The following is a 25,772-nucleotide window of genomic DNA, read 5'->3' on the forward strand; positions in this document are numbered from 1 at the left end:
TTGTCAGTTACAAGAAGCATTATTCAACTTCTGCTGATATCCTCGTAGGACAATGAACCTAGTAAATTAAAGATAAGTTGTGTCAACACGTTATTTGAGACTTTAGCTGCCAGGAGCTTGCAAACGACAGTAACAACAAGGCGTCAAGAATAAGCATATTCTTAGACTGCAACAAAACCTTGACACGGTGCCACACACACACACACACACACACACACACACACACACACACACACACACACACACACACACACACACACACACACACACACACACACACACACACACACACACACACACACACACACACACACACACACACACACACACACACACACACACACACACACACACACACACACACACACACGGCTACTGACCTAGTTGACAGCCAGAAATGTAGCATCAGTTCGGTAATATGCGGAAAAAATTAGGAAATACAGTGAAGGATGAATACCAAGAGGAAATAGTATATTAATGAGAGTGGTCCTTGCTCGCAGTCTTCAACCAGAGTCGAATGTTTCTTAACGTTCAGGCCAGTGTTTAGATATCCTAGCCAGTGTGATCAGAGCTGAGAGTTGGTAGTCGCTGGGTGCTGAGCTCAGCCACGCCTGCGTACCAATGCCTCGTTATTGTAATATTCTAACCTGCCTTTGATGTTTGTGTTTATATACTGATCCATGCAAAGGTAAATTATCCCACCACGGGCGGCGCCCACGCTGCTGCACCACCCACTGGCACCGCCCACGCTGCTGCACCACCCACTGGCACCGCCCACGCTGCTGCACCACCCACTGGCACCGCCCACGCTGCTGCACCACCCACTGGCACCGCCCACGCTGCTACACCACCCACTGGCACCGCCCACGCTGCTGCACCACCCACTGGCACCGCCCACGCTGCTACACCACCCATTGGCACCGCCCACGCTGCTGCACCACCCACTGGCACCGCCCAGGCTGCTGCACCACCCACTTGCACCGCACACGCTGCTGCACCACCCACTAGCACCGCCCACGCTGCTGCACCACCCATTAGCACCGCCCACGCTGCTGCACCACCCACTGGCACCGCCCACACTGCTGCACCACCCACGCTGCTACACCACCCACTGGCACCGCCCACGCTGCTGCACCACCCACTGGCACCGCCCACGCTGCTGCACCACCCACTGGCACCGCCCACGCTGCTGCACCACCCACTGGCACCGCCCACGCTGCTGCACCACCCACTGGCACCGCCCACGCTGCTGCACCACCCACTGGCACCGCCCACGCTGCTACACCACACATTGGCACCGCCCACGCTGCTGCACCACCCACTGGCACCGCCCACGCTGCTACACCACCCATTGGCACCGCCCACGCTGCTGCACCACCCATTGGCACCGCCCACGCTGCTGCACCACCCACTGGCACCGCCCACGCTGCTGCACCACCCACTGGCACTGCCCACGCTGCTGCAACACCCATTGGCACCGCCCACGCTGCTGCACCACCCATTGGCACCGCCCACGCTGCTGCACCACCCACTGGCACCGCCCACGCTGCTGCACCACCCACTGGCACCGCCCACGCTGCTGCACCACCCACTGGCACCGCCCACGCTGCTGCACCACCCACTGGCACCGCCCACGCTGCTGCACCACCCACTGGCACCGCCCACGCTGCTGTGTCACCCACTAGCACCGCCCACGATGCTGCACCACCCATTAGCACCGCTCACGCTGCTGCACCACCCACTAGCACCGCCCACGCTGCTGCACCACCCATTAGCACCGCCCACGCTGCTGCGCCACCCCCTAGCATCGCTCACGCTGCTGCACCACCCACCATTGCCACCCATCACTACACCACCCACTCCCAATGACTACCCTCGGTACACCCACGGACGACAACCTTCCATCCTAAAAACACCACCCATGGGCGCCGCCCTTCTCTGCCACACCACCCACCCCACCACGCCACCCACCCCACCACGCCACCCACCCCACCACGCCACCCACCGGTAAAAATATGTGAAACTAATTGAGAAGCGGCCGATATATATTTTATTTCAAAGAGAAAAGCTTGTGTTGGATGGCCAGGCATAAAGTGCAATATTCTGAACTAATTGCATCAGTGAAACTCACTTTACCAAGATTCCGATATTGATGGGCAATGTTGATGGTGTGAATGTTGGTAACTACTAGTTATAGTAGTGGTGGTGGTGGTGGTAGTTGTTGTGTGGGTAGTTACTGTGTGAGTGGTGGTGGTCACTGAGTGAGTGGTGGTAGTTACTGTGTGAGAGGTGGTGGTCACTGAGTGGGTGGTGGTAGTTACTGTGTGAGAGGTGGTGGTCACTGAGTGAGTGGTGGTAGTTACTGTGTGAGTGGTGGTGGTCACTGAGTGGGTGGTGCTAGTTACTGTGTGAGTGGTGGTGGTCACTGAGTGGGTGGTGCTAGTTACTGTGTGAGAGGTGGTGGTCACTGAGTGAGTGGTGGTAGTTACTGTGTGAGTGGTGGTGGTCACTGAGTGGGTGGTGGTAGTTACTGTGTGAGAGGTGGTGGTCACTGAGTGGGTGGTGCTAGTTACTGTGTGAGAGGTGGTGGTCACTGAGTGGGTGGAGGTAGTTACTGTGTGAGAGGTGGTGGTCACTGAGTGGGTGGTGGTAGTTACTGTGTGAGAGGTGGTGGTCACTGAGTGGGTGGTGCTAGTTACTGTGTGAGAGGTGGTGGTCACTGAGTGGGTGGTGCTAGTTACTGTGTGAGAGGTGGTGGTCACTGAGTGGGTGGTGGTAGTTACTGTGTGAGAGGTGGTGGTCACTGAGTGGGTGGTGGTAGTTACTGTGTGAGAGGTGGTGGTCACTGAGTGGGTGGTGGTAGTTACTGTGTGAGAGGTGGTGGTCACTGAGTGGGTGGTGGTAGTTACTGTGTGAGAGGTGGTGGTCACTGAGTGGGTGGTGGTAGTTACTGTGTGAGAGGTGGTGGTCACTGAGTGGGTGGTGGTAGTTACTGTGTGAGTGGTGGTGGTCACTGAGTGGGTGGTGGTAGTTACTGTGTGAGTGGTGTTGGTAGTTACTATGTGAGTGGTGGTCGTCACTGAGTGGGTGGTGGTAGTTACTGTGTGAGTGGTGGTTATTGTGTGGGTAGTTACTGTGTGAGTGGTGGTGGTCACTGAGTGGGTGGTGGTAGTTACTGTGTAAGTGGTGGTTATTGTGTGGGTAGTTACTGTGTTGGCTGTGGTGGTCACTGAGTAGGTGGTGGTAGTTACTGTGTGAGTGGTGGTGGTCACTGAGTAGGTGGTGGTAGTTACTGTGTGAGTGGTGGTGGTCACTGAGTGGGTGATGCTAGTTACTGTGTGAGTGGTGGTGGTCACTGAGTGGGTGGTGGTATTTACTGTGTGAGTGGTGGTGGTCACTGAGTGGGTGGTGGTAGTTACTGTGTGAGTGGTGGTGGTCACTGAGTGGGTGATGCTAGTTACTGTGTGAGTGGTGGTGGTCACTGAGTGGGTGGTGGTATTTACTGTGTGAGTGGGGGTGGTCACTGAGTGGGTGGTGGTAGCTACTGTGTGAGTGGTGGTGGTCACTGAGTGGGTGGTGGTGGTAGTTGAGTGGGTAGTTACTGTATGAGCGGTGGTTATTGTGTGAGTAGTTACTGTGTGGGCGGTGGTGGTCACTGAGTGGGTGGTGGTAGTTATTGTATGAGTGGTGGTGTGTACTGTGTGGGTGGTGTTGGTTACTGTGTGGGTAGTGGTACTTACTGTGTGGGTGGTGGTGGTCGTTACTGTGTGGGTGGTGGTAGTTACTGTGTGGGTGGTGGTGGTAGTTACTGTGTGGGTGGTGGTGGTGGGTACTGTGTGGGTGATGGTTAAGGTGTGGGTGGTGATGGGTACTGTGTGGGCGCTGGTGGGTACTGTGTGAGTGGTGGTGGGTACTGTGTGAGTGGTGTTGGTTACTGTGTGGGTGGTGGTAGTTACTGTGTGGGTGGTGGTGGGTACTGTGTGGGTGGTGTTAGGTACTGTGTGAGTGGTGGTTATTGTGTGGGTAGTTACTGTGTTTGCGGTGGTGGGCACTGTGTGGGCGGTGGTGGGCACTGAGTGGGTGGTGGTGGTTACTGAGTGGGTGGTGGTAGGTACTGTGTGGGTGGTGGTAGGTACTGCGTGGGTGGTGGTAGGTACTGTGTGGGTGGTAGTTGTGTGGGTGGTAGTTGTTGTGTGGGGAGTTACTTTGTGGGTGGTAGTTGTTGTGTGGATAGTTACTGTGTGGGCGGTGATGGCCACTGTGTGGGTGGTGTTGGTTACTGTGTGGGTAGTGTTGGTTACTGTATGGGTGGTGGTAGTTACTGTGTGAATGGTGATAGTTACTATATGAATGGTGTTAGGTACTGTGTGGGTGGTGGTAATTACTGTGTGATTGGTAGTAGTTACTGTGTGAATGGTGGTAGTTACTGTGTGAATGGTGGTAGTTACTGTATGAATTGTGGTAATTACTGTGCGAATAGTGGTAGTTACTGTGCGAATAGTGGTAGTTACTGTGCGAATAGTGGTAGTTACTGTGTGAATGTAATAGGACACAAGTGTAATATGACCTTTTTATTGTGACAACGTTTCGCTCTCCAGGAGCTTCACAAAGCTCCTGGAGAGCGAAACGTTACCACAATAAAAATGTCATATTAGTTACATTTGTGTAATTTTACTTCACATATTGTCGGTAATTCTACCAACATTATTACGATCTGTGTGAATATTGGAAGGTACTGTGTGGGTGGTGGTAGTTACTGTGTGAATGGCGGTAATTACTGTGTGAATGGTGGTAGTTATTGTGTGAATGGTGGTAGCTACTGGGTGAATGGTGGTAGTTACTGTGTGAATGGTGGTAGTTACTGTGTGAATGGTGGTAGTTGCTGTGTGATTGGTGGTAGGTATTGTGTGAGTAGTTACTGTGTAAATGGTGATAGCTACTGTGGGTGGCGGTAGTTACTGTGTAAATGGTGGTAGGTATTGTGTAGGTAGTTACTGTGTGAATGGGGGTGGGTACTGTGTAGGTACTGTGTAAATGGTGATAGGTACTGTGGGTGGTGGTAGTTACTGTGTGGGTGGTAGTAGGTACTGTGTGGGTGGTAGTAGTTACTGTGTGGGTGGTAGTAGTTACTGTGTGGGTGGTGGTAGTTACTGTGTGGGTGGTGGTAGTTACTGTGTGGGTGGTGGTAGTTACTGTGTGGGTGGTAGTAATTGTGTGGGTGGTAGTAGTTACTGTGTGGGTGGTAGTAGTTACTGTGTGGGTGGTAGTAGTTGCTGTGTGGGTGGTGGTAGTTACTGTGTGGGGGGTGGTAGTTACTGTGTGGGTGGTAGTAGTTACTGTGTGGGTGGTAGTAGTTACTGTGTGGGTGGTAGTAGTTACTGTGTGGATGGTGGTAGTTACTGTGTGGGTGGTAGTAGTTGCTGTGTGGGTGGTGGTAGTTACTGTGTGAGAGGTGGTGGTCACTGAGTGGGTGGTGGTAGTTACTGTGTGAGTGGTGGTGGTCACTGAGTGGGTGGTGGTAGTTACTGTGTGAGAGGTGGTGGTCACTGAGTGGGTGGTGGTAGTTACTGTGTGAGAGGTGGTGGTCACTGAGTGGGTGGTGGTAGTTACTGTGTGAGAGGTGGTGGTCACTGAGTGGGTGGTGGTAGTTACTGTGTGAGAGGTGGTGGTCACTGAGTGGGTGGTGCTAGTTACTGTGTGAGAGGTGGTGGTCACTGAGTGGGTGGTGCTAGTTACTGTGTGAGAGGTGGTGGTCACTGAGTGGGTGGTGGTAGTTACTGTGTGAGAGGTGGTGGTCACTGAGTGGGTGGTGCTAGTTACTGTGTGAGAGGTGGTGGTCACTGAGTGGGTGGTGGTAGTTACTGTGTGAGTGGTGGTGGTCACTGAGTGGGTGGTGCTAGTTACTGTGTGAGAGGTGGTGGTCACTGAGTGGGTGGTGGTAGTTACTGTGTGAGAGGTGGTGGTCACTGAGTGGGTGGTGGTAGTTACTGTGTGAGAGGTGGTGGTCACTGAGTGGGTGGTGGTAGTTACTGTGTGAGAGGTGGTGGTCACTGAGTGGGTGGTGGTAGTTACTGTGTGAGAGGTGGTGGTCACTGAGTGGGTGGTGGTAGTTACTGTGTGAGTGGTGGTGGTCACTGAGTGGGTGGTGGTAGTTACTGTGTGAGAGGTGGTGGTCACTGAGTGGGTGGTGGTAGTTACTGTGTGAGAGGTGGTGGTCACTGAGTGGGTGGTGGTAGTTACTGTGTGAGAGGTGGTGGTCACTGAGTGGGTGGTGGTAGTTACTGTGTGAGTGGTGGTGGTCACTGAGGGGTGCTGGTAGTTACTGTGTGAGTGGTGGTGGTAGTTACTATGTGAGTGGTGGTCGTCACTGAGTGGGTGGTGGTAGTTACTGTGTGAGTGGTGGTTATTGTGTGGGTAGTTACTGTGTGAGTGGTGGTCGTCACTGAGTGGGTGGTGGTAGTTACTGTGTAAGTGGTGGTTATTGTGTGGGTAGTTACTGTGTGGGCTGTGGTGGTCACTGAGTAGGTGGTGGTAGTTACTGTGTGAGTGGTGGTGGTCACTGAGTAGGTGGTGGTAGTTACTGTGTGAGTGGTGGTGGTCACTGAGTGTGTGATGCTAGTTACTGTGTGAGTGGTGGTGGTCACTGAGTGGGTGGTGGTATTTACTGTGTGAGTGGTGGTGGTCACTGAGTGGGTGGTGGTGGTTACTGAGTGGGTGGTGGTAGGTACTGTGTGGGTGGTGGTAGGTACTGCGTGGGTGGTGGTAGGTACTGTGTGGGTGGTAGTTGTGTGGGTGGTAGTTGTTGTGTGGGGAGTTACTTTGTGGGTGGTAGTTGTTGTGTGGATAGTTACTGTGTGGGCGGTGATGGGCACTGTGTGGGTGGTGTTGGTTACTGTGTGGGTAGTGTTGGTTACTGTGTGGGTGGTGGTAGTTACTGTGTGAATGGTGATAGTTACTATATGAATGGTGTTAGGTACTGTGTGGGTGGTGGTAGTTACTGTGTGATTGGTAGTAGTTACTGTGTGAATGGTGGTAGTTACTGTGTGAATGGTGGTAGTTACTGTATGAATTGTGGTAATTACTGTGCGAATAGTGGTAGTTACTGTGCGAATAGTGGTAGTTACTGTGTGAACGTAATAGGACACAAGTGTAATATGACCTTTTTATTGTGACAACGTTTCGCTCTCCAGGAGCTTCACAAAGCTCCTGGAGAGCGAAACGTTGCCACAATAAAAATGTCATATTAGTTACATTTGTGTCCTTTTACTTCACATATTGTTGGTAATTCTACCAACATTATTACGATCTGTGTGAATATTGGAAGGTACTGTGTGGGTGGTGGTAGTTACTGTGTGAATGGCGGTAATTGCTGTGTGAATGGTGGTAGTTACTGTGAATGGTTGTAGGTACTGTATGGATGGTGGTAGTTACTGTGTGAATGGTGGTAGTTACTGTGTGAATGGTGGTAGTTGCTGTGTGATTGGTGGTAGGTATTGTGTGAGTAGTTACTGTGTAAATGGTGATAGGTACTGTGGGTGGCGGTAGTTACTGTGTAAATGGTGGTAGGTATTGTGTAGGTAGTTACTGTGTGAATGGGGGTGGGTACTGTGTAGGTACTGTGTAAATGGTGATAGGTACTGTGGGTGGTTGTAGTTACTTGGTGGGTGGTAGTAGGTACTGTGTGGGTGGTAGTAGTTACTGTGTGGGTGGTAGTAGTTACTGTGTGGGTGGTAGTAGTTACTGTGTGGGTGGTGGTAGTTACTGTGTGGGTGGTGGTAGTTACTGTGTGGGTGGTAGTAGTTATTGTGTGGGTGGTAGTAGTTACTGTGTGGGTGGTAGTAGTTACTGTGTGGGTGGTAGTAGTTGCTGTGTGGGTGGTGGTAGTTACTGTGTGGGGGGTGGTAGTTACTGTGTGGGTGGTAGTAGTTACTGTGTGGGTGGTAGTAGTTACTGTGTGGGTGGTAGTAGTTACTGTGTGGATGGTGGTAGTTACTGTGTGGGTGGTGGTGGTTGCTGTGTGGGTGGTGGTAGTTACTGTGTGGGTGGTAGTAGTTACTGTGTGGGTGGTGGTCGTTACTGTGTGGGTGGTGGTAGTTACTGTGTGGGTGGTAGTAGTTACTGTGTGGGTGGTAGTAGTTACTGTGTGGGTGGTAGTTACTGTGCGGGTGGTAGTAGTTACTGTGTGGGTGGTAGTAGTTACTGTGTGGGGGGTGGTAGTTACTGTGTGGGTGGTAGTAGTTACTGTGTGGGTGGTGGTAGTTACTGTGTGGGTGGTGGTAGTTACTGTGTGGGTGGTGGTAGTTACTGTGTGGGTGGTAGTAGTTACTGTGTGGGTGGTAGTAGTTACTGTGTGGGTGGTGGTAGTTACTGTGTGGGTGGTGGTAGTTACTGTGTGGGTTGTAGTAGTTACTGTGTGGGTGGTGGTAGTTACTGTGTGGGTGGTAGTAGTTACTGTGTGGGTGGTGGTAGTTACTGTGTGGGTGGTAGTAGTTACTGTGTGGGTGGTGGTAGTTACTGTGTGGGTGGTAGTAGTTACTGTGTGGGTGGTGGTAGTTACTGTGTGGGTGGTGGTAGTTACTGTGTTGGTGTTGGTAGTTACTGTGTGGGTGGTAGTAGTTACTGTGTGTGCGGTAGTAGTTACTGTGTGGGTGGTAGTAGTTACTGTGTGGGTGGTAGTAGTTACTGTGTGGGTGGTGGTAGTTACTGTGTGGGTGGTGGTAGTTACTGTGTGGGTTGTAGTAGTTACTGTGTGGGTGGTGGTAGTTACTGTGTGGGTGGTAGTAGTTACTGTGTGGGTGGTGGTAGTTACTGTGTGGGTGGTGGTAGTTACTGTGTGGGTGGTAGTAGTTACTGTGTGGGTGGTGGTAGTTACTGTGTGGGTGGTGGTAGTTACTGTGTGTGCGGTAGTAGTTACTGTGTGGGTGGTGGTAGTTACTGTGTGGGTGGTGTTAGTTACTGTGTGGGTGGTGGTAGTTACTGTGTGGGTGGTGGTAGTTACTGTGTGTGCGGTAGTAGTTACTGTGTGGGTGGTGGTAGTTACTGTGTGGGTGGTGTTAGTTACTGTGTGGGTGGTGGTAGTTACTGTGTGGGTGGTGGTAGTTACTGTGTGGGTGGTGGTAGTTACTGTGCGGATGGATCATCCACCATGATCTCCACAAGGATAATCCAGGATCAGTGGCATAGTGGGGAGTGTTGTGGTGGAGTGTTGTGGTGGAGTGTTGTGGTGGAAGGTGTTGTGGTGGAAGGTGTTGTGGTGGAGTGTTGTGGTGGAGTGTTGTGGTGGAGAGTGTTGTGGTGGAGTGTTGTGGTGGAGTGTTGTGGTGGAGTGTTGTGGTGGAGTGTTGTGGTGGAGTGTTGTGGTGGAGAGTGTTGTGGTGGAGTGTTGTGGTGGAGTGTTGTGGTGGTGTGTTGTGGTGGTGTGTTGTGTTGGAGTGTTGTGGTGGAGTGTTGTGGTGGAGTGTTGTGGTGGAGTGTTGTGGTGGTGTGTTGTGGTGGTGTGTTGTGGTGGTGTGCTGTGTTGGAGAGTTGTGGTGGAGTGTTGTGGTGGAGTGTTGTGGTGGAGTGTTGTGGTGGAGTGTTGTGGTGGAGTGTTGTGGTGGAGTGTTGTGGTGGAGTGTTGTGGTGGAGTGTTGTGGTGGAGTGTTGTGGTGGAGTGTTGTGGTGGAAGGTGTTGTGGTGGAGTGTTGTGGTGGAGAGTGTTGTGGTGGAGTGTTGTGGTGGAGTGTTGTAGTGGAGTGTTGTGGTGGAGTGTTGTGGTGGAGTGTTGTGGTGGAGTGTTGTGGTGGTGTGTTGTGGTGGAGTGTTGTGGTGGAGTGTTGTGGTGGTGTGTTGTGGTGGTGTGTTGTGGTGGTGTGTTGTGGTGGAGTGTTGTGGTGGAGTGTTGTGGTGGTGTGTTGTGGTGGTGTGTTGTGGTGGTGTGTTGTGGTGGTGTGTTGTGGTGGAGTGTTGTGGTGGAGTGTTGTGGTGGAGTGTTGTGGTGGAGTGTTGTGGTGGTGTGTTGTGGTGGTGTGTTGTGGTGGAGAGTGTTGTGGTGGAGTGTTGTGGTGGAGTGTTGTGGTGGAGTGTTGTGGTGGAAGGTGTTGTGGTGGAGAGTGTTGTGGTGAAGAGTGGTTTGGTGGAGAGTGTTGGGTAGAGTGTGTTGTGGTAGCGTTGTGGTAGAGACATTCGGGTTGTTATGGTGACCAAGACAAAAGCTTTAGTATCATGTAGGTTAAGGCAGGTGTCACCCAGGTTCATGCAGGTGCGTCACCCAGGCTCCTGCAGGTGTCACCCAGGTTCATGCAGGTGCGTCACCCAGGCTCCTGCAGGTGTCACCCAGGTTCATGCAGGTGCGTCACCCAGGCTCCTGCAGGTGTCACCCAGGTTCATGCAGGTGCGTCACCCAGGCTCCTGCAGGTGTCACCCAGGTTCACGCAGGTGTCACCCAGGCTCCTGCAGGTGTCACCCAGGTTCATGCAGGTGTTACCCAGGTTCACGCAGTTGCATCACCCAGGCTCCTGCAGGTGTTACCCAGGTTCACGCAGGTGCGTCACCCAGGCTCCTGCAGGTGTCACCCAGGTTCACGCAGGTGCGTCACCCAGGCTCCTGCAGGTGTCACCCAGGTTCATGCAGGTGTCACCCAGGTTCATGCAGGTGCGCCACCCAGGTTCATGCAGGTGCGTCACCCAGGCTCCTGCAGGTGTCACCCAGGTTCATGCAGGTGTCACCCAGGTTCATGCAGGTGTCACCCAGGTTCATGCAGGTGTCACCCAGGCTCTTGCAGGTGTCACCCAGGTTCATGCAGGTGTCACCCAGGCTCCTGCAGGTGTCACCCAGGTTCATGCAGGTGTGTCACCCAGGCTCCTGCTGGTGTCACCCAGGCTTCTGCAGGTGTCACCCAGGCTCCTGCAGGTGTGTCACCCAGACTCTTGAAGCTGTGTCACCCAGGCTCCTGCAGGTGTCACCCAGGCTCCTGCAGGTGTGTCACCCAGATTCTTGAAGGTGTGTCACCCAGGCTCCTGCAGGTGTCACCCAGGCTCCTGCAGGTGTCACCCAGACTCTTGAAGGTGTGTCACCCAGGCTCCTGCTGGTGTCACCCAGGCTCCTGCTGGTGTAGCCCAGGCTCCTGAAGGTGTCACCCAGGTTCCTGCAGGTGTGTCACCCAAGCTCCTGCAGGTGTCACCCAGGCTCCTGCAGGTGTCACCCAGGCTCTTGAAGGTGTGTCGCACAGGCTCCTGCTGGTGTCACCCAGGTTCCTGCAGGTGTCACCCAGGCTCCTGCAGGTGTCACCACGGTTCCTGCAGGTGTCACCAAGGTTCCTGCAGGTGTCACCAAGGCTCCTGCAGGTGTCACCCAAGCTCTTGAAGGTGTGTCGCACAGGCTCCTGCTGGTGTCACCCAGGCTCCTGCTGGTGTCACCCAGGCTCCTGAAGGTGTCACCCAGGCTCCTGCAAGTGTGTCACCCAGGATCCTGCAGATGTGTCACCCAGGATCCTGCAGGTGTGACACCCAGGCTCCTGCAGGTGTCAGCAAGGCTCCTGCAGGTGTCACCCAGGCTCTTGAAGGTGTGTCACACAGGCTTCTGCTGGTGTCACCCAGGCTCCTGCTGGTGTCACCCAGGCTCCTGAAGGTGTCACCCAGGTTCCTACAAATGTGTCACCCAGGATCCTGCAGGTGTGTCACCCAGGAGCCTGCAGGTGTGTCACCCAGGATCCTGCAGGTGTCACCCAGGCTCCTGCAGATATCATCCAAGCTTCTGCAGGCGTCATCCAGGCTTCTGCAGGTTTGTCAACCAGGCTCCTGCAGGTGTCACCCAGGTTCCTGCAGGTGTCACCAAGGCTCCTGCAGGTGTCCCCAGGTTCCTTCAGGTGTGTCACCCGGGCTCCTGCAGGTTTGTCACCCAGGCTCCTGCAGGTTTGTCACCCAGGTTCCTGTAGGTGTCACCCAGGTTCCTGCAGGTGTTTCACCCAGGATCCTTCAGGTGTCACCCAAGCTCCTTCAGGTGTGTCACGCAGGTTCCTGCAGGTGTCATCCAGGCTCCTGCAGGTGTCCCCAGGTTCCTTCAGGTTTGTCACCCAGGCTCCTGCAGGTTTGTCACCCAGGCTCCTGTAGGTGTCACCCAGGTTCCTGCAGGTGTTTCACCCAGGATCCTTCAGGTGTCACCCAGGCTCCTTCAGGTGTGTCACCCAGGCCCCTGCAGGTGTGTCACCCAGGCTCCTGTAGGTATCAACCAGGCTCCTGTAGGTGTGTCACCCAGGCTACTGCAGGTGTCACCCAGGTTCCTGCAGGTGTCATCCAGGCTCCTGCAGGTGTCACCCAGGTTCCTGCAGGTGTCATCCAGGCTCCTGCAGGTATCACCCAGGCTCCTGCAGGTGTGTCACCCAGGCTCCTGCAGGTGTGTCACCCAGGCTACTGCAGGTGTCACCTAGGCTCTTGCAGGTGTCATCCAGGAGCCTCCAGATATCACCCAGACTCCTGCAGGTGTCACCCAGACTCTTGAAGGTGTGTCACCCAGGCTACTGCAGTTGTCACCCAGGCTCCTGCAGGTGTCATCCAGAAGCCTGCAGGTGCTTGGGTGACACCTACAGGTGTGATACCAGAGGTTGCTCAGTACTAGCAGTTACCAGTTAACTCACAAGTCGTAGGGAATCATACTGTAGAAGAGGATGGACGTTCTGTTGACCCTTGGAAACTAGTGCAAAGCTGACATTGTTTTCACTGCTGTGTGTAACTACGTCTTCACGGAACTGACAGATGATGGGGGAGACTTGACTGGTGCTGGCACCGACGCAGCTCCAGACATGCTTGGATCACGCTCTTAATTAGTCACCAAGTATTTTTGTATTCGTATACAATGCCGCCAACTGTTGAGTTGGCGGTATTGGCGTCTCGTCAATAAAGGTCAGCTGTTGCACATGTGTTTTTACTCATCTGCTTCACTACCAAGATTAGGGAGAAGAATCTCTTAGGTATATCAACATACTTTATCATGAGGCTTTGGCAGCAGTGACACTGCTTCGCATCTCAGTGGTTGAGCAGTGTCATCACAACTGTCAAACCACGTACAGTAAAAACATGGCGCCTTCAACTGAAGGTAGATAATCAGTCACGAAAATAGATGCTAGCTGCTTACTGTGTATATATTGTCTATGTCTCGACAATATATACTTACGCTTCGTGGGATTAAATCTGGTTGAATCCCATTCCACGGGCGCTGTATGATCCACAAGGGCTTAGCGCTTCTCCATGAATGTAATAATAATTACAACCTCTTTTAATAAATACTTAAGTGCGCTATCAATGTTAGCGCACTTTTTTTTTATTATTAACACATCAGCCGTTTCCCACCAAAGCAGGTGACCCAGAAAGAAGAAACACTTTCATCATCATTAGCTCCAGCAGTGTCTTGCCAGAGGAGCGCTCACACTACAGTTAAAAAGCTGCAACATGTCAACAAGTGTTCTTCAGAGCGCAGGCGCTGTACTTCCCTAAATCCCGTAATAAATGTTACTTTGCTCATACTCAAGTCATAAAAACATTTTTCTTCACTCGCTCAAGCAAACTTACTAGGAGTCCAAGCCCCTCACACACAAAACTTCCTTTACCACCTCCCTCCAACCCTTCCTAGGCCGACCCCTACCCTGCCTTCCTTCCACAACAGATTTATATGCTCTCCAAGTCATTCTATTTTCTTCCATCCTCTCTAAATGCCCGGACCACCTCAACAACTCCTCAGCCCTTTGGATAATACTTTTAGTAATCCCGCGCCTCTTCCTAAGCTCCTAACTACGGATTATCTGCATTACATTCACACTACACATTGCCCTCAGACACATCTCCACTGCCTCCAGCCTTCTCCTTGTTGCAACATTCACCACCTATGCTTCACACCCATATAAGGGCATTGATATAACTAAACACTCACACATCCCCCTCTTTGCTGCCGTGGATAACGTTCTTTGTCTCCACAGACTCCTCAGTGCACCACTTACCTTTTTTCCCCCTCATCAATTCTATGATTCACCTCGTCTTTCACTAACCCATCTGCAGACAAATCCACTCCCAAATATCTGAATACATTCATTTCCTCCATACTCCCTCCCTCCAATCTTTCATTACCTAAATCTTTTATCCTCATCACCTTACTCTTTTCAGTGTCCACTTTTAATTTCCTTTTTTTACATACCCTACCAAACTCGTCCACCAACTTCCGCAACTTCTCTTCAGAATCTCCCAAAAGCACAGTATCATCAGCAGAAAGCATTAGTGGCAACTCCCACTTTGTGTCAGATTCTTTATCTTTTAATCCCACGCCTCTTGCCAACACCCGAGCATTCACTTCTCCCACAACCCCCATTTATAAATACATTGACTTGTAGCATAAGTCATATGTATATATGCACTTATAGCAGGTTATTATTATTGTTATTACATTCATGGATAAGCACTAAACCCTTGGGGATCATACAGCACCCGTGGAATGGGATTCACTCAGATTTAATCCTATGCAGCATAGGTATAAATTGTTGAGACAGACAATATATACACAGTGAGCAGCTAGCAGCTATTTTGTGTGACTAGTTCTCTACCTTCAGTCAGCCAAAACACCCAGAATTCAGCAGATGGAGGTGGATGGCTGCTTTAAGAGTTCCACTTAAGAACAGAACACGAGACAGTAGAGTTGTACAGTTGTGCTGACTTTCATGGAACAACTTGTTGTGTTGCTTGTGTGAGCTGAGAGAAGAGATGACGATTTTTCTTGAAACTGAAGGAAATGTCTTCCTCACCACCTCTGCTGAAGTGACTTTGTCATCAACATGCGCTGCAGATGTTTCTGAGGTCTTACATGTTCTCAACATTAAACTACAATGCAGATACACACCTAACTTTAGCAACTATGATGTAGTTCGAATATTTATCGCTATGCTACAGTTGTGGAAGAATCTTACAAACAAAAGAAAACGACATTTTCCTCGTCTTGCTGAAGTCCTGAATAAAAATAGTAATGGTCTTACAAGCAAGTCGAGAGTCACCTTCATGCTCTGGAGGACGAGCTCCATTCACATTTTCCTGACCCAAATCAATGCAGTTTCGAATTCACTCTTGCCAGGAATCTCTTTTACATTTCAGTCGAGGATGTCAATGAAGCTTTATACGAGCAATTTCTTGAAGTGATGTTTGATTCTGTGGCACAGGATGACTTTACCAATCTTGTCTTGTAGAAGATTCGGGAGGAGTAACTACCAGTGTACAATATTATAAACAAACAAGCGCTTCAGGTTACTATCAAATTCTCGTCGACGTATCTTGGAGAGATGAAATTTTCAGTCATAGTTGAAATGAAATCAAAGCAACAACAAAAGGTTGACGAGGAGAGGGATGCTTGATGTGCTCTCAGCCAGACATCACCATTTACAACAAGACTTACACCAGATACATTTACAACAAGACTTACACCAGACACATTTACAACAAGACTTACACCAGACACATTTACAACAAGACTTACACCAGATACATTTACAACAAGACTTACACCAGATACATTTACAGCAAGACTTACACCAGATACATTTACAACAAGACTTACACCAGAAACATTTTAACTTTCATAGAACTTCATCAACAATGGATGATTATTTGTGGGTGAAGAGTCAAAACTGTAAATAAAATATGTCTGTTTAGCTTAATTTGACATTAAATATAAGTAAAAAACACAGAAAAAAACTTTCTATTAGTGTCCACCTCCTTGTATTGTACCTGCCTGCTTGTAATATTAGTACTGTACCTGCCTGCTTGTAATATTAGTACAGTACCTGCCTGCTTGTAATATTAGTACAGTACCTGCCTGCTTGTAATATTAGTACAGTACCTGCCTGCTTGTAATATTAGTATTGTACCTGCCTGCTTGTAATATTAGTACAGTACCTGCCTGCTTGTAATATTAGTACTGTACCTGTCTGCTTGTAATATTAGTACTGTACCTGCCTGCTTGTAATATTAGTACAGTACCTGCCTGCTTGTAATATTAGTATTGTACCTGCCTGCTTGTAATATTAGTACAGTACCTGCCTGCTTGTAATATTAGTACAGTACCTGCCTGCTTGTAATATTAGTACAGTACCTGCCTGCTTGTAATATTAGTATTGTACCTGCCTGCTTGTAATATTAGTACAGTACCTGCCTGCTTGTAATATTAGTACTGTACCTGTCTGCTTGTAATATTAGTACTGTACCTGCCTGCTTGTAATATTAGTACAGTACCTGCCTGCTTGTAATATTAGTACTGTACCTGTCTGCTTGTAGTTGTACCTGCCTGCTTGTAATATTAGTACAGTACCTGCCTGCTTGTAATATTAGTACTGTACCTGCCTGCTTGTAATATTAGTACAGTACCTGCCTGCTTGTAATATTAGTACAGTACCTGCCTGCTTGTAATATTAGTACTGTACCTGCCTGCTTGTAATATTAGTACTGTACCTGCCTGCTTGTAATATTAGTACTGTACCTGCCTGCTTGTAATATTAGTACTGTACCTGCCTGCTTGTAATATTAGTACTGTACCTGCCTGCTTGTAATATTAGTACTGTACCTGCCTGCTTGTAATATTAGTACTGTACCTGCCTGCTTGTAATATTAGTACTGTACCTGCCTGCTTGTAATATTAGTACAGTACCTGCCTGCTTGTAATATTAGTACTGTACCTGCCTGCTTGTAATATTAGTACTGTACCTGCCTGCTTGTAATATTAGTACTGTACCTGCCTGCTTGTAATATTAGTACTGTACCTGCCTGCTTGTAATATTAGTACAGTACCTGCCTGCTTGTAATATTAGTACTGTACCTGCCTGCTTGTAATATTAGTACTGTACCTGCCTGCTTGTAATATTAGTACTGTACCTGCCTGCTTGTAATATTAGTACTGTACCTGCCTGCTTGTAATATTAGTACAGTACCTGCCTGCTTGTAATATTAGTACTGTACCTGCCTGCTTGTAATATTAGTACTGTACCTGCCTGCTTGTAATATTAGTACTGTACCTGCCTGCTTGTAATATTAGTACTGTACCTGCCTGCTTGTAATATTAGTACAGTACCTGCCTGCTTGTAATATTAGTACTGTACCTGCCTGCTTGTAATATTAGTACTGTACCTGCCTGCTTGTAATATTAGTACTGTACCTGCCTGCTTGTAATATTAGTACTGTACCTGCCTGCTTGTAATATTAGTAGTACCAGCCTGCTTGTAATATTAGTACAGTACCTGCCTGCTTGTAATATTAGTACTGTACCTGCCTGCTTGTAATATTAGTACAGTACCTGCCTGCTTGTAATATTAGTACTGTACCTGCCTGCTTGTAATATTAGTACTGTACCTGCCTGCTTGTAATATTAGTACTGTACCTGCCTGCTTGTAATATTAGTACTGTACCTGCCTGCTTGTAATATTAGTACTGTACCTGCCTGCTTGTAATATTAGTACTGTACCTGCCTGCTTGTAATATTAGTACTGTACCTGCCTGCTTGTAATATTAGTACTGTACCTGCCTGCTTGTAATATTAGTACTGTACCTGCCTGCTTGTAATATTAGTACTGTACCTGCCTGCTTGTAATATTAGTACAGTACCTGCCTGCTTGTAATATTAGTACTGTACCTGCCTGCTTGTAATATTAGTACTGTACCTGCCTGCTTGTAATATTAGTACTGTACCTGCCTGCTTGTAATATTAGTACTGTACCTGCCTGCTTGTAATATTAGTACTGTACCTGCCTGCTTGTAATATTAGTACAGTACCTGCCTGCTTGTAATATTAGTACTGTACCTGCCTGCTTGTAATATTAGTACTGTACCTGCCTGCTTGTAATATTAGTACCTGCCTGCTTGTAACAGTAGTACTGTACCTGCCTGCTTGTAATATTAGTACTGTACCTGCCTGCTTGTAATATTAGTACTGTACCTGCCTGCTTGTAATATTAGTACTGTACCTGCCTGCTTGTAATATTAGTACTGTACCTGCCTGCTTGTAATATTAGTACTGTACCTGCCTGCTTGTAATATTAGTACTGTATCTGCCTGCTTCTAATATTAGTATTAGTGTACCTGCCTGCTTGTAATATTAGTACTGTACCTGCCTGCTTGTAATATTAGTACAGTACCTGCCTGCTTGTAATATTAGTACTGTACCTGCCTGCTTGTAATATTAGTACTGTACCTGCCTGCTTGTAATATTAGTATTGTACCTGCCTGCTTGTAATATTAGTACTGTACCTGCCTGCTTGTAATATTAGTACTGTACCTGCCTGCTTGTAATATTAGTACTGTACCTGCCTGCTTGTAATATTAGTACTGTACCTGCCTGCTTGTAATATTAGTACTGTACCTGCCTGCTTGTAATATTAGTATTGTACCTGCCTGCTTGTAATATTAGTATTGTACCTGCCTGCTTGTAATATTAGTACTGTACCTGCCTGCTTGTAATATTAGTACTGTACCTGCCTGCTTGTAATATTAGTATTGTACCTGCCTGCTTGTAATATTAGTACTGTACCTGCCTGCTTGTAATATTAGTACTGTACCTGCCTGCTTGTAATATTAGTACTGTACCTGCCTGCTTGTAATATTAGTACTGTACCTGCCTGCTTGTAATATTAGTACTGTACCTGCCTGCTTGTAATATTAGTACTGTACCTGCCTGCTTGTAATATTAGTACTGTACCTGCCTGCTTGTAATATTAGTACTGTACCTGCCTGCTTGTAATATTAGTACTGTACCTGCCTGCTTGTAATATTAGTACTGTACCTGCCTGCTTGTAATATTAGTACAGTACCTGCCTGCTTGTAATATTAGTACTTGTAATATTAGTATTGTACCTGCCTGCTTGTAATATTAGTACTGTACCTGCCTGCTTGTAATATTAGTACTGTACCTGCCTGCTTGTAATATTAGTACTGTACCTGCCTGCTTGTAATATTAGTACTGTACCTGCCTGCTTGTAATATTAGTACTGTACCTGCCTGCTTGTAATAGTAGTACTGTACCTGCCTGCTTGTAATATTAGTGTACCTGCCTGCTTGTAATATTAGTACTGTACCTGCCTGCTTGTAATATTAGTACTGTACCTGCCTGCTTGTAATATTAGTACTGTACCTGCCTGCTTGTAATATTAGTACTGTACCTGCCTGCTTGTAATATTAGTAATGTACCTGCCTGCTTGTAATATTAGTACTGTACCTGCCTGCTTGTAATATTAGTACTGTACCTGCCTGCTTGTAATATTAGTACTGTACCTGCCTGCTTGTAATATTAGTACTGTACCTGCCTGCTTGTAATATTAGTACTGTACCTGCCTGCTTGTAATATTAGTACTGTACCTGCCTGCTTGTAATATTAGTACTGTACCTGCCTGCTTGTAATATTAGTAGTACAGTACCTGCCTGCTTGTAATATTAGTACAGTACCTGCCTGCTTGTAATATTAGTACTGTACCTGCCTGCTTGTAATATTAGTACTGTACCTGCCTGCTTGTAATATTAGTACAGTACCTGCCTGCTTGTAATATTAGTACAGTACCTGCCTGCTTGTAATATTAGTACTGTACCTGCCTGCTTGTAATATTAGTACTGTACCTGCCTGCTTGTAATATTAGTACTGTACCTGCCTGCTTGTAATATTAGTACTGTACCTGCCTGCTTGTAATATTAGTACTGTACCTGCCTGCTTGTAATATTAGTACTGTACCTGCCTGCTTGTAATATTAGTACTGTACCTGCCTGCTTGTAATATTAGTACTGTACCGGCCTGATGGTAATATTAGTACTTGTAATATTAGTATTGTACCTGCCTGCTTGTAATATTAGTACTGTACCTGCCTGCTTGTAATATTAGTACTGTACCTGCCTGCTTGTAATATTAGTACTGTACCTGCCTGCTTGTAATATTAGTACTGTACCTGCCTGCTTGTAATATTAGTACTGTACCTGCCTGCTTGTAATATTAGTACTGTACCTGCCTGCTTGTAATATTAGTACTGTACCTGCCTGCTTGTAATATTAGTAATGTACCTGCCTGCTTGTAATATTAGTACTGTACCTGTACCTGTCTGCTTGTAATATTAGTACTGTACCTGCCTGCTTGTAATATTAGTATTGTACCTGCCTGCTTGTAATATTAGTACTGTACCTGCCTGCTTGTAATATTAGTATTGTACCTGCCTGCTTGTAATATTAGTACTGTACCTGCCTGCTTGTAATATTAGTACAGTACCTGCCTGCTTGTAATATTAGTACTGTACCTGCCTGCTTGTAATATTAGTATTGTACCTGCCTGCTTGTAATATTAGTGTACCTGCCTGCTTGTAATATTAGTACTGTACCTGCCTGCTTGTAATATTAGTATTGTACCTGCCTGCTTGTAATATTAGTACTGTACCTGCCTGCTTGTAATATTAGTACTGTACCTGCCTGCTTGTAATATTAGTATTGTACCTGCCTGCTTGTAATATTAGTACTGTACCTGCCTGCTTGTAATATTAGTACTGTACCTGCCTGCTTGTAATATTAGTACAGTACCTGCCTGCTTGTAATATTAGTACTGTACCTGCCTGCTTGTAATATTAGTACAGTACCTGCCTGCTTGTAATATTAGTACTGTACCTGCCTGCTTGTAATATTAGTACTGTACCTGCCTGCTTGTAATATTAGTACTGTACCTGCCTGCTTGTAATATTAGTACTGTACCTGCCTGCTTGTAATATTAGTACTGTACCTGCCTGCTTGTAATATTAGTACTGTACCTGCCTGCTTGTAATATTAGTACTGTACCTGCCTGCTTGTAATATTAGTACTGTACCTGCCTGCTTGTAATATTAGTACAGTACCTGCCTGCTTGTAATATTAGTACTGTACCTGCCTGCTTGTAATATTAGTACTGTACCTGCCTGCTTGTAATATTAGTACTGTACCTGCCTGCTTGTAATATTAGTACAGTACCTGCCTGCTTGTAATATTAGTACTGTACCTGCCTGCTTGTAATATTAGTACTGTACCTGCCTGCTTGTAATATTAGTACTGTACCTGCCTGCTTGTAATATTAGTACTGTACCTGCCTGCTTGTAATATTAGTACTGTACCTGCCTGCTTGTAATATTAGTACTGTACCTGCCTGCTTGTAATATTAGTACTGTACCTGCCTGCTTGTAATATTAGTACTGTACCTGCCTGCTTGTAATATTAGTACTGTACCTGCCTGCTTGTAATATTAGTACTGTACCTGCCTGCTTGTAATATTAGTACCTGCCTGCTTGTAATATTAGTACTGTACCTGCCTGCTTGTAATATTAGTACTGTACCTGCCTGCTTGTAATATTAGTACTGTATCTGCCTGCTTGTAATATTAGTACTGTACCTGCCTGCTTGTAATATTAGTACCTGCCTGCTTGTAATATTAGTGTACCTGCCTGCTTGTAATATTAGTACTGTACCTGCCTGCTTGTAATATTAGTACTGTACCTGCCTGCTTGTAATATTAGTACTGTACCTGCCTGCTTGTAATATTAGTACTGTACCTGCCTGCTTGTAATATTAGTACTGTACCTGCCTGCTTGTAATATTAGTACTGCCTGCTTGTAATATTAGTACTGTACCTGCCTGCTTGTAATATTAGTACTGTACCTGCCTGCTTGTAGTATATTAGTACTGTACCTGCCTGCTTGTAATATTAGTACCTGCCTGCTGTACCTGCCTGCTTGTAATATTAGTACTGTACCTGCCTGCTTGTAATATTAGTACTGTACCTGACTGCTTGTAATATTAGTACTGTACCTGCCTGCTTGTAATATTAGTACTGTACCTGCCTGCTTGTAATATTAGTACTGTACCTGCCTGCTTGTAATATTAGTACTGTACCTGCCTGCTTGTAATATTAGTACTGTACCTGCCTGCTTGTAATATTAGTACTGTACCTGCCTGCTTGTAATATTAGTACCTGCCTGCTTGTAATATTAGTAGTACCTGCCTGCTTGTAATATTAGTACTGTACCTGCCTGCTTGTAATATTAGTACTGTACCTGCCTGCTTGTAATATAGTAGTACCTGCCTGCTGTACCTGCCTGCTTGTAATATTAGTTCTGTTCCTGCCTCCTTGTAATATTAGTACTGTACCTGCCTGCTTGTAATATTAGTACTGTACCTGCCTGCTTGTAATATTAGTACTGTACCTGCCTGCTTGTAATATACTGTAGTACCTGCCTGCTGTACCTGCCTGCTTGTAATATTAGTACTGTACCTGCCTGCTTGTAATATTAGTACTGTACCTGCCTGCTTGTAATATTAGTACTGTACCTGCCTGCTTGTAATATTAGTACTGTACCTGCCTGCTTGTAATATTAGTACTGTACCTGCCTGCTTGTAATATTAGTACTGTACCTGCCTGCTTGTAATATTAGTACTGTACCTGCCTGCTTGTAATATTAGTACTGTACCTGCCTGCTTGTAATATTAGTACTGTACCTGCCTGCTTGTAATATTAGTACTGTACCTGCCTGCTTGTAATATTAGTACTGTACCTGCCTGCTTGTAATATTAGTACTGTACCTGCCTGCTTGTAATATTAGTACTGTACCTGCCTGCTTGTAATATTAGTACCTGCCTGCTTGTAATATTAGTGTACCTGCCTGCTTGTAATATTAGTACTGTACCTGCCTGCTTGTAATATTAGTACTTGTAATATTAGTACCTGCCTGCTTGTAATATTAGTACAGTACCTGCCTGCTTGTAATATTAGTACTGTACCTGCCTGCTTGTAATATTAGTACTGTACCTGCCTGCTTGTAAATTATTACCTGCCTGCTTGTAGTTGTACCTGCCTGCTTGTAATATTAGTACTGTACCTGCCTGCTTGTAATATTAGTACTGTACCTGCCTGCTTGTAATATTAGTACTGTACCTGCCTGCTTGTAATATTAGTACTGTACCTGCCTGCTTGTAATATTAGTACTGTACCTGCCTGCTTGTAATATTAGTACTGTACCTCCCTGCTTGTAATATTAGTACTGTACCTGCCTGCTTGTAATATTAGTACTGTACCTGCCTGCTTGTAATATTAGTACTGTACCTGCCTGCTTGTAATATTAGTACTGTACCTGCCTGCTTGTAATATAGTAGTACCTGCCTGCTTGTAATATTAGTACTACCTGCCTGCTTGTAATATTAGTACTGTACCTGCCTGCTTGTAATATTAGTACTGTACCTGCCTGCTTGTAATATTAGTACTGTACCTGCCTGCTTGTAATATTAGTAAGTACCTGCCTGCTTGTAATATTAGTACTGTACCTGCCTGCTTGTAATATTAGTACTGTACCTGCCTGCTTGTAATATTAGTACTGTACCTGCCTGCTTGTAATATATTGTAGTACCTGCCTGCTTGTAATATTAGTACAGTACCTGCCTGCTTGTAATATTAGTACTGTACCTGCCTGCTTGTAATATTAGTACTGTACCTGCCTGCTTGTAATATTAGTACTGTACCTGCCTGCTTGTAATATTAGTACTGTACCTGCCTGCTTGTAATATTAGTACTGTACCTGCCTGCTTGTAATATTAGTACTGTACCTGCCTGCTTGTAATATTAGTACTGTACCTGCCTGCTTGTAATATTAGTAGTGTACCTGCCTGCTTGTAATATTAGTACTGTACCTGCCTGCTTGTAATATTAGTACTGTACCTGCCTGCTTGTAATATTAGTACTGTACCTGCCTGCTTGTAATATTAGTACTGTACCTGCCTGCTTGTAATATTAGTATTGTACCTGCCTGCTTGTAATATTAGTACTGTACCTGCCTGCTTGTAATATTAGTACTGTACCTGCCTGCTTGTAATATTAGTACTGTACCTGCCTGCTTGTAATATTAGTACTGTACCTGCCTGCTTGTAATATTAGTACTGTACCTGCCTGCTTGTAATATTAGTACTGTACCTGCCTGCTTGTAATATTAGTACTGTACCTGCCTGCTTGTAATATTAGTACTGTACCTGCCTGCTTGTAATATTAGTACTGTACCTGCCTGCTTGTAATATTAGTAGTACTTGTAATATTAGTACTGTACCTGCCTGCTTGTAATATTAGTACTGTACCTGCCTGCTTGTAATATTAGTACTGTACCTGCCTGCTTGTAATATTTAGTACCTGCCTGCTTGTAATATTAGTACTGTACCTGCCTGCTTGTAATATTAGTACTGTACCTGCCTGCTTGTAATATTAGTACTGTACCTGCCTGCTTGTAATATTAGTAGTACCTGCCTGCTTGTAATATTAGTACTGTACCTGCCTGCTTGTAATATTAGTACTGTACCTGCCTGCTTGTAATATTAGTACTGTACCTGCCTGCTTGTAATATTAGTACTGTACCTGCCTGCTTGTAATATTAGTACTGTACCTGCCTGCTTGTAATATTAGTACTTGTAATATTAGTATTGTGTACCTGCCTGCTTGTAATATTAGTACTGTACCTGCCTGCTTGTAATATTAGTACTGTACCTGCCTGCTTGTAATATTAGTACTGTACCTGCCTGCTTGTAATATTAGTACTGTACCTGCCTGCTTGTAATATTAGTACTGTACCTGCCTGCTTGTAATATTAGTACTGTACCTGCCTGCTTGTAATATTAGTACTGTACCTGCCTGCTTGTAATATTAGTACTGTACCTGCCTGCTTGTAATATTAGTACTGTACCTGCCTGCTTGTAATATTAGTACTGTACCTGCCTGCTTGTAATATTAGTACTGTACCTGCCTGCTTGTAATATTAGTACTGTACCTGCCTGCTTGTAATATTAGTACTGTACCTGCCTGCTTGTAATATTAGTACTGTACCTGCCTGCTTGTAATATTAGTACTGTACCTGCCTGCTTGTAATATTAGTACTGTACCTGCCTGCTTGTAATATTAGTACCTGCCTGCTTGTAATATTAGTACAGTACCTGCCTGCTTGTAATATTAGTGTACCTGCCTGCTTGTAATATTAGTACAGTACCTGCCTGCTTGTAATATTAGTACTGTACCTGCCTGCTTGTAATATTAGTAGTACCTGCCTGCTTGTAATATTAGTACTGTACCTGCCTGCTTGTAATATTAGTAGTACTGTACCTGCCTGCTTAATATTAGTGTACCTGCTTGCTTGTAATATTAGTACTGTACCTGCCTGCTTGTATTATTAGTACTGTACCTGCCTGCTTGTAATATTAGTACTGTACCTGCCTGCTTGTAATATTAGTACTGTACCTGCCTGCTTGTAATATTAGTACTGTACCTGCCTGCTTGTAATATTAGTACTGTACCTGCCTGCTTGTAATATTAGTACTGTACCTGCCTGCTTGTAATATTAGTACTGTACCTGCCTGCTTGTAATATTAGTACTGTACCTGCCTGCTTGTAATATTAGTACTGTACCTGCCTGCTTGTAATATTAGTACTGTACCTGCCTGCTTGTAATATTAGTACTGTACCTGCCTGCTTGTAATATTAGTACTGTACCTGCCTGCTTGTAATATTAGTACTGTACCTGCCTGCTTGTAATATTAGTACTGTACCTGCCTGCTTGTAATATTAGTAGTACCTGCCTGCTTGTAATATTAGTACTGTACCTGCCTGCTTGTAATATTAGTACTGTACCTGCCTGCTTGTAATATTAGTACTGTACCTGCCTGCTTGTAATATTAGTACTGTACCTGCCTGCTTGTAATATTAGTACTGTACCTGCCTGCTTGTAATATTAGTACTTGTAATATTACTGTACCTGC

This window comes from Cherax quadricarinatus, chromosome 23, assembly GCF_038502225.1.
Source record: "Cherax quadricarinatus isolate ZL_2023a chromosome 23, ASM3850222v1, whole genome shotgun sequence".
In the NCBI taxonomy this organism is placed as follows: Eukaryota; Metazoa; Arthropoda; class Malacostraca; order Decapoda; family Parastacidae; genus Cherax; species Cherax quadricarinatus.